This window comes from Canis aureus, chromosome 2 (assembly GCF_053574225.1).
Source record: "Canis aureus isolate CA01 chromosome 2, VMU_Caureus_v.1.0, whole genome shotgun sequence".
NCBI classification, from domain to species: Eukaryota; Metazoa; Chordata; class Mammalia; order Carnivora; family Canidae; genus Canis; species Canis aureus.
Genome location: NC_135612.1, coordinates 63,684,034 through 63,696,356, shown reverse-complemented (window position 1 = coordinate 63,696,356; position 12,323 = coordinate 63,684,034). Strand labels below are relative to the sequence as shown.

The 12,323-nt window shown below is 47.9% G+C and overlaps 1 protein-coding gene across 2 annotated transcripts in view; it reads right to left on the bottom strand.

Moving 5' to 3' along the window:
- FAM184B (family with sequence similarity 184 member B) overlaps positions 1-12,323 on the bottom strand; it is a 132,962-nt gene that overhangs the window by 54,761 nt on the left and 65,878 nt on the right. The window lies entirely within an intron of this gene.

The window sequence follows — 12,323 nt, the reverse complement described above, 5'->3', positions numbered from 1 at the left end:
ATGTGTATCTAGAATATATCAGGATCTCTCAAAACTCAACAGGAAAAAAACCCATGAAATACCAAGTAGAAAATGGTCAAAAGACATGAACAGACATTTCACCAAAAGGACTATACAGATGGCAAATAAGTACATGAGAAGATATTCAACATCACTAGCCATTAGGGAAATGCAAACAAAAACCTTTGTATCACTACCTACCTGTGAGGACAGCTGGTTAAAATAAAAACTGGTAAAAACATCAAATGCTGGAAAGAATGTGGATCTCTCATACATTACTGGTGGGATGTAAATGGTATAGTCACTCTAGTAAGATAGTTTGATAGGTTCTTCAAAAGCTAAATATAAACCCTACAACCCAAAAAACATGCTCCTGCACATTTATCCCAGAGAATGAAAAATTAAGTTCACACAAAATACTGTGCACAAATGTTCACTATGTGTTTACCCATAAGGCTGGAAACAACCGAAATGTCCCCCAAAGGTGAATTGATGAACAAACGGTAATATGTCCATAATATGGAACCCAACTCAGCATTAAAGAAGAAAGAATTATTGATATACACAACTTGGATGGATCTCAGGGGCATTATGCTGAGTGAAAATGAAAAAAAAAACAACCACCCTCAAAAGGTCACAGCTGTAGGATTTCACTCATGTAACATTCTCAAAAGAGCAAAACTCTCAAGATGTAGAACAGATTGGTAGTGGCCAAAGGCAGGAGGGGTGGGGGCAAAGGTGGGTTCATGAGGGAGATCTTCATGCTGACAGAGCAGTTCTGCACCTGGATTGTGCTGTTGCTTATGTGAATGTACGCGATAAAATTATGGAACCAGACACACGCATGATGCCAATGTCAGTTTCCTGGTGCTAACACTGCTCTGCAGTGATGTAAGATGTCACCACTGGGGTAAAATGGGTGATAGGTGTCTTTCTGAAGGGACCTTTCTGTATTACCTGCAGCTTCCTGTGGATCTATAAATCTATCTATCTATCTATCCATCTATCTATCTATCCTGAGGCTGTAACTGTCAACACATTCCAGATTAGCTCCCTAAGGCTAGCCTTCCCACCCTGGCTCTTTGGAAACCAAGGCTTCCTTGTGGGCCCAGTGGGCCCACCATGTGGGTGCCAAGCAGTGGTGGAGGAGGCAGGAGGGATCTAGCATTGGGTTGTGGCTAGGAAGGTGCTGGGCTGGGGCACTCTGTGACCAATAGGGCAAAGAAGGACAGGTGTGGGGCCAAGGCAGTGCCCAGTGTGCCCTCCTCCCAGAGCTGATGCTCTGCCTTCAAGAAGGAAAGAGCCAGGACAGGAAGTAGCTTAAGTGAACCCTCCTGCCCTCCTTCCGCCCCATCCACCTAAGGACTCCATCTGTCCTTTGACCCTGCAAATCCCCTCCCTAACCTGCCATCTCCTGCCTCTTCCCACTCACCCTCTGACCTCCACTCCTACCAGAGTTGTCTGCATTTGACAGATAAAGGATGGGGACTCAGAAGGGGTGAGCAGCTCCAGAATACACTCCCCAAGTGGTGTACTGGTCCCTTCGTCTCCAGAAAGCTGCTATGTCTGGGGACCTGGGGAGCAGGTGAGCTGAGTCTGAGCAGCTAAGCAGAGGACGTTCTCAATGCTGGGTCGCAGAAGTGATCCACCTGCCCCTCAAGTCCCAGTTACCTGAACTCTACCACACTCCCCACTGGCTCCCACAACCAGCAACTCTCAAAATGACTTAGGCACCACCATCTTAGAAGCACAGCCTGCCTCTCACCCAAATCTCTATCAAGTTCACCTTTCCCCCCTGCCCCCATACCTAGCTTCTTCACCACTCTCCTTAGTTTACCCCCGGATGCTAGGAATGCATTGACCTGAATGCCACCCGGGGGGCCACAATTTGAGTCTGTTCACCTCCACCTTGGCTGGAGCTGCAGGTGGGCCCCAGCTCACTGGGATCCACACTTCACTTGAGCTCCCACCCCACTGCCCCTGGAGCTGGAGCTGGAAAGACCCGGTTTCCTCCTCCTTCCCCACCTCCCAAGCATCCAATTCATCATCAGTTCCAGCTCTGCCTCTTAGAAGGGACCACCACCCTCTGGGTCCACAGACACCCTCCAGCTTCCCAGATGCACCTGTTCCCACCTGTCTCCTGCTCTGCCTCATTACCTCCATCCAGTCCTACACCTAGACCAGCAGAGCAAATTCCACATCTCTCCCTGCAACCCTGCAGTGCTTCCTTGGCTCAGAGCATGCAGCCCACCACCTCACCCTCTCCAGGCTCTACCTACTGTCCTCACCCCACACCACTTTCCTCAGAGAGAGGGAATGGCCTCCCCCTCTGGCCTTCTCCACCCTGGTCTTCATCTCACATGTGCTCTTTGAAGACCCGCATCAGGCGGGAGCCTGCAGTTGAGAAGCACCTGCTGTTGTGACTGGAGTTAGCAGCCATAACATCAGAGTCCAAACCCAAGTTTAATATAAACTGGTTTAATATAAACTGGTTCTGGGCCAGAAATGGTCTCTGCAGAATTACCTGTGTGAGGATATTCTGCTTCTCTTTTCTATCAGAATGGCACCCACCTCAGTGGTTGGCTTTGAGATCTAGAGGAGTCAGCATGTGTGAAAGTGGTGACAAGGACGGGCAGGTTGTGCTCAGTGTCAGCTCTCTATGGAGAGCCATGGAGACCCCTGCCCATCCTCTGGAGAACACAGTGACTTGTGATGCCTGGTGGTGCCTATAATTTCAGGGTGTGCATTGCAATCACCCAGGGATTGTTTATTTTAAATAAATTATGTTTACGTGATTAAAGTGTTTATTTAAAGATCATATAAATCTTGAAATTCATGTTACTTCCCACTCCAGGGGGTGAACCCCAGTCCACCCCAGCTCCTTTTCTCTGCCCTCCTTCCTGGGTAGGGGGGTATATGGGGACATCACCATTTCCATGGGCAAACGCTTCCAGGAAGCCATGCATGTTGCTGGCGGAGCTCTCCAGCTCATGGACATCAGCCTGCCTCTGACCCCACTGCTTCGCCTGTCCTTGGAGGCCTCCACTCCCCCTCCAGGCAGGAGCACCTGTCCTGAGCCTGGAGAAGCTCAACCTATGCCTCCTCTATGCTCACGGCCTGAGTCTCATCTGGAACTTGCTCCCAGCCTCCTCATGCTGTGGCCAGGGGAGCCGAACTCTAGGGCAAGGCATTCAATTATGTTCTTCCTGTGATAGGAAGAACTGTGATACCCAGTGACAAAGCAGATTTCTCAGTCTTTGGTTTCCTTCTTCACACACTAAGAGCAAATCTTTTAGCTCAGACACTTTCTGAAAGAGAGATTTATTCCTTTCCCTCTTTTATTAAAAGCTTCTTTCACAAGTTCCAACTTTCTGTCGAATGTGTCAGATTTCTCGATGCATTTCATTTCCACAGGCAGGCCTCCCAGGTTTTGGTCTCTCTCATTTAAGGCATGGTGTCTTTTGCTCCCTCCAAAGAGAACTCCCCAGAAGATGAAGGCTTCCCAAATGACATGCCACCAGGATACCAGGCTGAAGTTGGTCCCAGGCCAGAGGTCTGAGGGCCAGGCCCACCAGTATGTCCACACAGTGACCTAATATGGGGATGGCAATCTGAGTGGTTCCAAGCGCTGGTCAGGCCTCGGCATTCAGCCACAACTGAGTGACATTTGGAGGGGTCAGCCTCCCACAGGGGGAGGAACCTCTACCTTCACAGTCTCTGTCCTGGCTCCTCCACTGGAGGAGATGTCCAGGGGACTCATTTTTCCCTGCACTAAACTCTTGGACAGCCAGGCATCCAAGGGAATCTCTGGCCCTATGCTAAGTTGGGTGGAATTCCTGGACTGTCAAGTGTCTGGTAGCCTCATTCACCCTTTGTTGAGCTGGGGTGGCAGAGCTTCCAGTTGGTCAGGTGTCCAGGGGACTCTTTTGCCCTGTGGTGAGCTGGGTCAGAGGGCTCTGGCTTGAAGGGTTTGCATTCAGCCCATTGTCCAGGAGATTTGTTTATCCTGTGCTGAGCAGGGTTGGAGAATCCCTGGTCCGTTGGTGTCCATGGGGCCTCATCTGCCCTGTGTTGAGCCACGTCCAAGGTCTCCCAGTCACTTGGCTATACAGGGGCTCATTGCCCTGAACTGAGCCAGGTTATAGGGCTCACAAGAGGCTCCCAAACAGCGGAGTCTGTGACACTCACTTTGACCTATGAAATGGGCAAGTGGGCTTGCGGTTGTCTGGGTGGCCAGGGGACTCATTTGTCCTTTGCTGATTGGTAGCAGAGCTTCTGGTCTGCAGCATGTCCAGGGAACTCATTTGCCTCACGCTGAGCACGGTGGGGTGGCTCCTAGTTGGAGGGCTCCTACTAGCTCAGATATCTGGGGAATTCATTTGGTCCATTCTAACTGGGGTCAAAGTAGTCCTGGTCCCAGAGTGCCCCTTCAGCCTGTTGTCCTGGGGACCCCTTTGCCCTGTGCGAGTTGGTTCAGAGAATTCTCCATCATCAAGGTATCCAGGGAATTATTTTGCTCTGTGCTGAACTGGGCTGGTGGGCTCCTGATGGGCCCAGTGTCTGGAGGACTCCATAGCCCTGTGCTAAATTGATCCAGAGAATTCCCCACTGACCAGGGGTGGAAGTCACTCAATTGCCTTGTGCTGATTTGGGTCAGAAGGCTAGTGGTTGGCTGGATATCTGGGGGATTTTTTCACCCTGTGCTGATCTGGGTCAGTGGGCTCCTGGTCAGTGGGCTCCTGATTGGCCCAGCTAGAAGACATGATGCCTGTGCTCTGCTGAGCTGGAAGGCTCCCAGATGGCTCAGTGTCCAGGCAACTTGTTTTCATCATGCCAAGCTGGGACAGAGGGCCTGTGGTACAAGGGTTCCCAGTGGGCTCACTGTTCTGGAGACATTAGCCCTATGCTGAGTTAGTTCAGAGAATTCTATTGGCCAGGGGTCCAAGGGTCTTGCTTGCCTTGTGCTGACCTGGGTCAACGGGCTTGTCATCAGCCAGGTGCCCAGGGGATTAGTTTACCCTGTACTGAACTGGGTTGGTGGGCAACTTGTGGGCTTAGTGTCTGGGGGGCTCCATAGCCCTGTGCTAAGTTGGTTCAGAGAATTCCTCATTAGCAAAGGATCTCAGGGACTTGTTTGCTTTGTGCAGACGTGGGTCAGAAAGCTTGTGGTCAGCTGGGTGTCCTGGGGATTAGTTCACCAGATAAGATGGATCACAGGGCTCCTGGTTGGCCTAGTATCTAGTAGACTCAATTGCCCAAATGCCCTGTGTCCTTCTGGGTAGAGGGTTCCCAGCTGGAGGGCTCCTGGTTGGCCTAGTATCTAGTGGACTCAATTGTCCAAATGCCCTGTGTTCTGCTACATTGAGGACTCCCAGTTGTAGGACTCCAAGTTGGCCTAATGTCTAGGCAACTTGTTTATCTTATGCTGAGCTGGGTCAAAGGCCTTTGGTACAAGGGCCCAGTGTGCCCACTATTCTGGGGACTCCTTAGCCCTATGTTGCATTGCTGCAGAGAATGCCCCATCAGCCAGGGGTCTACGGGACTTTGTCACCTGGTGATGATCTGGGTCAGGGGATTCTGGCCAGAGGGCTCCTGGTTGGCCCAGCTGGAAGACTTGATTGCCCTGTGCTCTGTTGAGGTGGAGAGCTCCTAGTTAGCCTAGTGTCCAGGCAACTTGTTTGGCCTATGCTGAGTGTGGTCAGAGGATTTGTGGTATGTGGGTGCCCAGTGGGCTCACCGTCCTGGGGACTGGTTAGCCCTCTGCTGACCAGAGGGCTTGGAGAATTTTCCATTGGCCAGGTGTTCAAGGGACTTGGTGGCCATATGCCATATGTGGTGGGCTGGGAGGTCGGGGGAATTAGTTCATCCTGTGATGAGCTGGGTAAGAGGGCTCCTGGTTGGCCTGGTGTCTGGTGGACTCTGTTGCCCTGTGCTCTGCTAAGTTGGAGGGCTCCTGGTTGGCCTAGTGTTCAGGCAACTTGTTGACTCCATGCTGACCTGGGTTAGAGGGCTTTGGGAACAAGGACACCCAGTGAGCCCACTGTCCTTGGAACTGGTTAGGCTTTTGCTAAGTTGGTTCAGAAAATTTCTCATTAGCCAGGGCTCCAGAGGACTGGCTTGCCCTGAAATGATGTGGGTCAAAGGGATGGTCATTAGCCAGGTGTCCAGGGAATTAGCTGGCTCTGTGCTGAACTGGGTCAGTGGGCTCCTGGGTGGGCCCACTGTCTGGTGGTGTCCATTGTCCTGTATTGAGTTGGTTCAGAGAATTCCTCATTGGTGGAGAGTGCAGGGGACTTGATTGCCTTGTGGCTAATCGGGGTCAGTTAGTTCCTGGTTGAGGGGCTCCTGGTTGGCCCCTCAGCTGATTGATTGCCCTGTGCTCTGCTGAGTTGGAGAACTCCTTGTACGTCCAGGTAACTTTTTTGTGCCACACTGAGCTGGGTCAGAGGCTGTTACTATGAGGGTGCCCACTGCCCTGGGGACTGGTTAGCACTATGCTGAGTTTGGAGCATTTTCCATCGGTCGGGGGACTTGGTAGCCTTGTCCTCATCCTCATCAAAAAGCCTGCCATCAGCCCGGTGTCCAGGGAATTAGTTTGCCCTGTGCTGAACCGAGCTGGTGAGCTTCTGGTAGGCCCAGGCTCTGGGGAACTCCACAGCGCTGTGCTAAGTTGGTCAGAGAACTCCCCAACGGCCAAGGGTATGGGAGACGGTTCATCTTGTACTGATGGGCTGGAAAGCTTGGCATCACCTGGGTGTCCAGGAGATTCATCCTGTTCATCCTGTGAAGAGCTAGGTCACCGGGCTCCTGGTTGGCTTAGTGTCTGGTGGACTCAAGTGCCCTGTGTTCTGCTGCGTTGAGGGCTCCCAGTTGGAAGGCTCTTGGTAGGCCCAGTGTCTAGGCAACTTGTTTACCCCACGGTGGGCTGGAGCAGAGGCCTTTGGCAGAAGGGGGCCTAGTGGGCTCACTGTTCTGGGGACTTGTTAGCCTTGTACTGAGTTGATTTAGAGAATTACCCATTGTCTGGAGGTCCAGGGGATTTGGTTGCCTAGTGATGATCTAGGTCAATGGCTCGTGGTCAAAGGGCTCTTGGTTGGTCCAGCTGGAAGACTCAATTGTTCTGTGCTCTGTTGATTTGGAGGGCTCCCAGTTGGAGGGCTCCTGGCAAGCCTAGCATCCTGGAGACTTGTTGGCCCACGCTGAGTTGGGTCAGAGACCTCCACATCAGCTATATTTCTGGGAGATTCTTTCAGAGAATCTGTACTGTGGGGTTGGTGTGCTCCCACTTGTACTGTGGGGTTGGTGTGCTCCCACTTCTACATGTGTCTAGAGGATTAGTTTCTCCTGTGTTGACCCTGGAAACGAAGCTCCAGCTCAGCAGAATGTCCAGGGGATCCTCAGGACATGACACTGGCTTCCCTGTGCTGAGCCAGGTTATGACCCCAGAGGATTAGAGGGGCTCTGCCCGACTGGATGAGGATACGTTAAACTGTGCTTCTCAGAGCCCCCCACATTTTTTCCAAATAGGACTGATTAAGGGGGTGGTCTGGCCAGCCCTGCTGCGGGGCTTGGGTCCAGGTGATGCCCAGTGCTGGTATAAAGACTTACAGGATCCCAGAGGGGCAGAAAGGTAGAAGTGCACATGAAGTGGAGTGAATAGTGTGGGTGAGAGGTTGGGGTAGGACCACTCAGGGAGAAGTTGCCAGTGGCAGGAATGCAGAACCTGGAAGAGAACCCGAGTTGAAGCTGCTGCAACAGAGGGGCCCTCTCTGCCTCCAGCGATGCTTTTGGCAGGTGCTGGACTTTTCTCTCTTTTCTTTTAAGATTTTATTTATTTATTTATGAGAGAGAGAGAGAGAGAGAGAGAGAATGATAGAGAGGCAGAGACACAGGCAGAGGGAGAAGCAGGCTCCCTGCAGGGATCTGATGCAGGACTTGATCCCAGGACCCCAGGATCACGACCTGAGCCAAAGGCAGACACTCAACCACTGAGCCACCCAGGCGTGCCTGGTGCTGGGCTTTTCTAACAGCCAGGGTTCATCCCAATGCCTCCTGTGGGAACCACTGCGCCCCAGCCAATCACCAGGAGGCTCTCAGCTTGGTCTTGTTCATGCGGTCAATCACCAGGAAACTCAGCTGGTCAATCATCAGGTGGCTCTCACCATGGCCCACATGACATCATCACCTGGACTTCATATTTTTAAAGGAAAATATGTTAACTTGTTTTTAGAAGAAACATTACTGTTTGGAATGTATTTATAATAAAGTTCATGGGGCAGCAGCAAGAGTCAATGAGTACAAAGTCAAAGATGTCACTCGGAATCACCATCAGTAATCGTAATAACACCAATCTTAATCAATACATGGGGCATTACACCCCACAAAGGGTCACACTTCAGTAGTAAAGCTAAAATGGCACCAGAGCAAATGTTACTCTAAACTTATCCTAAAAAAAAATTTTAAAAGCCTATAAAATGGTACCTTTTAACAATAAAAAGAATAAGTCTGGCAAGGATGAAGCTGATTCACAAGTAATTTAACTGCTCGCTGAAACAAAATTCAGCCCTCATAATATGGTGATAACAAAATGAAGTGTTTCAACACGTTAACACTCTAAATGCTTAATGTCCAGTGTCCAATGAAACATTACTAAATATCCAAAGAAGCTTGAAAATGGGACTTGAATCATACCCAGGAGAAAATTCAACCAGAGAAAAAAAACAAACCCCAAATGACAGATAAGAATGCTAAAAGAGCCAATTATAAACATGCCCAAGAATTTAAAGGAAAATAAATATAATGAGGAGAGAAAGGGAGACGGTAAAGGAGGATCAAATAGAATTTTGGAAATGAAAAAATAAACCAAATAGGCTTTTAAAAAATTATATGATGCACAAAAAGAAAAAAGATGAATGAGCCTGAAGCTACAGCAACAAAAACTTTCCGAACTGAAGCACAGAGAGACAAGGAGACCAAAAATAAATGGAACAGAGCTTCAGTGACTTGTAGGACGATATAAGAAGGAGGGGAGGTCGAAGGAGGTAATGGCCTTAAAATTTCCCAACTAGAAAAAACTATAAACCCACAGATCCAGGACATTCAATGAACCCCAAGCAGAAAAACATACATGCAGAAACTCATACATGGCATACCATAATGAAGGTGTGGAAGCCAGTGGCAAAGATAAACTCTCAAAAGCAGTCAGAGAACAAAAAGACTTATTATACACAGGGGGAATAAGAGAGCTGCCAAGGTTTCATTAGAAGAAAATGCAAACCAAAAAATGTTGAATGACATCTTTAAAGTTTAGAAAGAAAAAAAAAACACACGTAAATTTAGTATTCTAAATCTAGCAAAAATAAGCAAAATAAAGACATTTTCAGACATATAAAAACAGAGAATTTGCTGTGAGTGGACTTACACCACAAGAAATGTTAAAGGGAGTTCTTCAGGCCAAAGCAACAAAGACTGCAGAAATGGGAAATGGGAAATTATAAATATAATATTACAATTTAAAAATATAAAATATATAACAAATATTTTTTTCTCATTTAAAACTTACCTCTACAGGATAATTGACTTTTTAAGGAAATATAAAAGCAATGCACTGTTGAGCCTGTAATATGTATAAAGTGAAATGTATGACAACAATTACACAAAGGTCAGGAAGAGATATATGGAAATGTATTGTGAGGTTTGTACAGTGAATATATATGTGTGTGTGTGTGTGTGTGTGTATGTGTGTGTGAAGTAAAATAATATTTGGTGGCAGACAATGATAAATTAGAGAAACGTGTTGTAAATCCTAGAATAATCACTAGAGCACCCCACCCCCGCAAGAAAAAAGGAAAAATAGAGGGGCGGCTGGGTGGCTCAGTTAGTTAAGTGTCTGCCTTTGGCTCGAGATGATCTGGGGTCCTGGGATCGAACCCCACATCACATCATTGGGCTCCCTGCTCAGGGGGGAGTCTGCTTTTCCCTCTCCCCTGCCCCTCCCCCCACTCTATTCTCTCTTGCTCACTCTGCTTTCTCACTCCCTCAAATAAATTTAAAAAATCTTTAAAAAAGAGGAAAAATAGCTAATAAGTCATCAGTGAAGACAAAAATGGGAATACAAGAAATAAATTCAATAAATCAAAAATAAACAGAAAAAGAAGTGAAAGAAAAGAACAGATAGGACAAAGAAAAACAGCAACATGGTAGACTTAGCGATAATTATGTTCAACATAAATGGTCTAAGGGATCCTCAAAAAAAGGAGGGGAGCATAACCCCCACCCCAAATTAGGAGGGAAACACGATTTATTTCTATGTGATTCATTTCCCAAATGGACTCATGTCCCTTGATTAAAGCCGAAATGGGATTTCTACATTCAGAGTCAGGCTTGGCTGACAGGTTACCAGGGTAACCTGTAGCTCTGGGAGAGCTACTGTTCCTCCCACTGACTGTGGCTCTGGATAGAAAGTGCTCAGCTATTTGTGTGAGGATTGGATTTGTGTGACCATTTGCAGCTCATGAGAGGAAAATGCTTTCCATACAGTTGCTTTCTGCCCAGGTCAGAGGTGGGAACCATGGGCTCCGGACTCAGGCTATCAGGTTTTAATACTGGCTCCAGCACTCACTGTGTGAATTGATACATGACATCTTTGAGCCTATTTTCTTATCTCCAAAATATGAACACCTCTTGGGCCGCCTGTGTGGCTCAATTGGTTGAGTGTCTGCCTTTGGCACAGGCCAGGATCCCAGGGTCCTGGGATTCAGCCCCTAATTGGGCTCCCTGTTCAGCAGGGAGTTTGTTTCTTCCTCTGCCTCTACCCCTTCCCCCAGCTCATGCTCTCTCTCCCTCTCACATGCTTTCTCTCTCTCTCTCTCTCTCTCTCTCTCTCTCTATCTCTCAAATAAAATCTTTAAAAATTTAATTAACTAATTAATTAATTAATTATGAGCATTCATTTTGTAATCCTGTTGGGAAGATGAAACGTGTTCCTAAGAATAAAATGCTTTACAAACTATAGTGAGCCCACACAAAAATTAAAAATAAAAAAAAAAGTATAGTAGGCAACTAACTGATATTAACACACATGATGTTACCCAGTGGACATGGTAACTAATCACAGCCACTGTTTCCCGAACTTTTTTTTTTTTAAGATTTTATTTATTTATGAGAGAATTTATACACACAGAGAGAAAGGCAGAGACACAGGCAGAGGGAGAAGCAGGCCCCATGCAGGGAGCCCAACGTGGGACTCGATCCCAGGTCTCCAGGATCACGCCCTGGGCTGAAGGTGGCGCTAAACCGCTGAGCCACGGGGGCTGCCATTTCCCGAACTTTTACTACATGCTGTGCACTGAGCTAAGTAAAAGTTTTTATACACTACCATAAGGAATCCACATAACAAGCCCTCGAAGTATTTATCCTTATTTTAGAAATCATGTTTCAGAGAAGTTAAGTGACCTGTCCATGGTCACACAGCTAGTGGAAGTGTCAGAACTTCTTAGACCTGGACTAGTTTGGGTCTTCTGTGAGTTTATTTACCCCCACATACATTTATTGAGGACCTACTACTCTTAACCACCACGTAACACCGCATCCCTCAACGTTCTATGATTGTCTTTGAGCAAAGAGTCAAAGCTGATAATGCAGGCTTTTGCATCGTAAAGAGACTATGTTCACAATACTATTGATTTATACTTCATTCTTTTCCTAAAAGTCACCGGTGTTATTTGCTTTCCCCAGCAAACAAGAAGAGATGAGGCTTTGCATTCCTCCTCAAGCAGAAAACTGCCTCCTTTGATGGGAAGTTGGAGCAGTACCCAGAGGCCAAGAATCTTCTCTCACATTGGCAAGCCACTGATTGATTAATCACCTGCATCTACCTATTATGCCCCAGGCACATACTATGCTTTGCTTTCCCAAGCAGATTACCTCATTTAATCCTCGCAGCTAGTCTAGGAGGTGCTATTATCATCATCTGCTTTATAAATGAGGAACCTAAGGCATGCAAGATTTCCCTCTGAGGGGCCCGCGTTCAATAATTCACTGTGCTCACAGAGCTGTAGGGTGGCAGAGCTGGGCTTTGAATCCAGGCAACTGCTAGGGCCTGGGTGCTTGCTTCATGTTATTTCTCTCTGTGCTGAGGAGAGTTGAATTTCCTCAGTTAAATGCTCAGAGGATACAATTCTACCTCCTGTCAACGATGCTAGGCCCTACCTACTGGCTACAGCTTGAGGGGTGTCTCCAAAAGACCCTCACCTCCCTCGGTCAGAAAAAAAGCTTAGATGTGGACACAGCAGGAGCTCAGTAAATGTCTGAGGAAGGAAGGG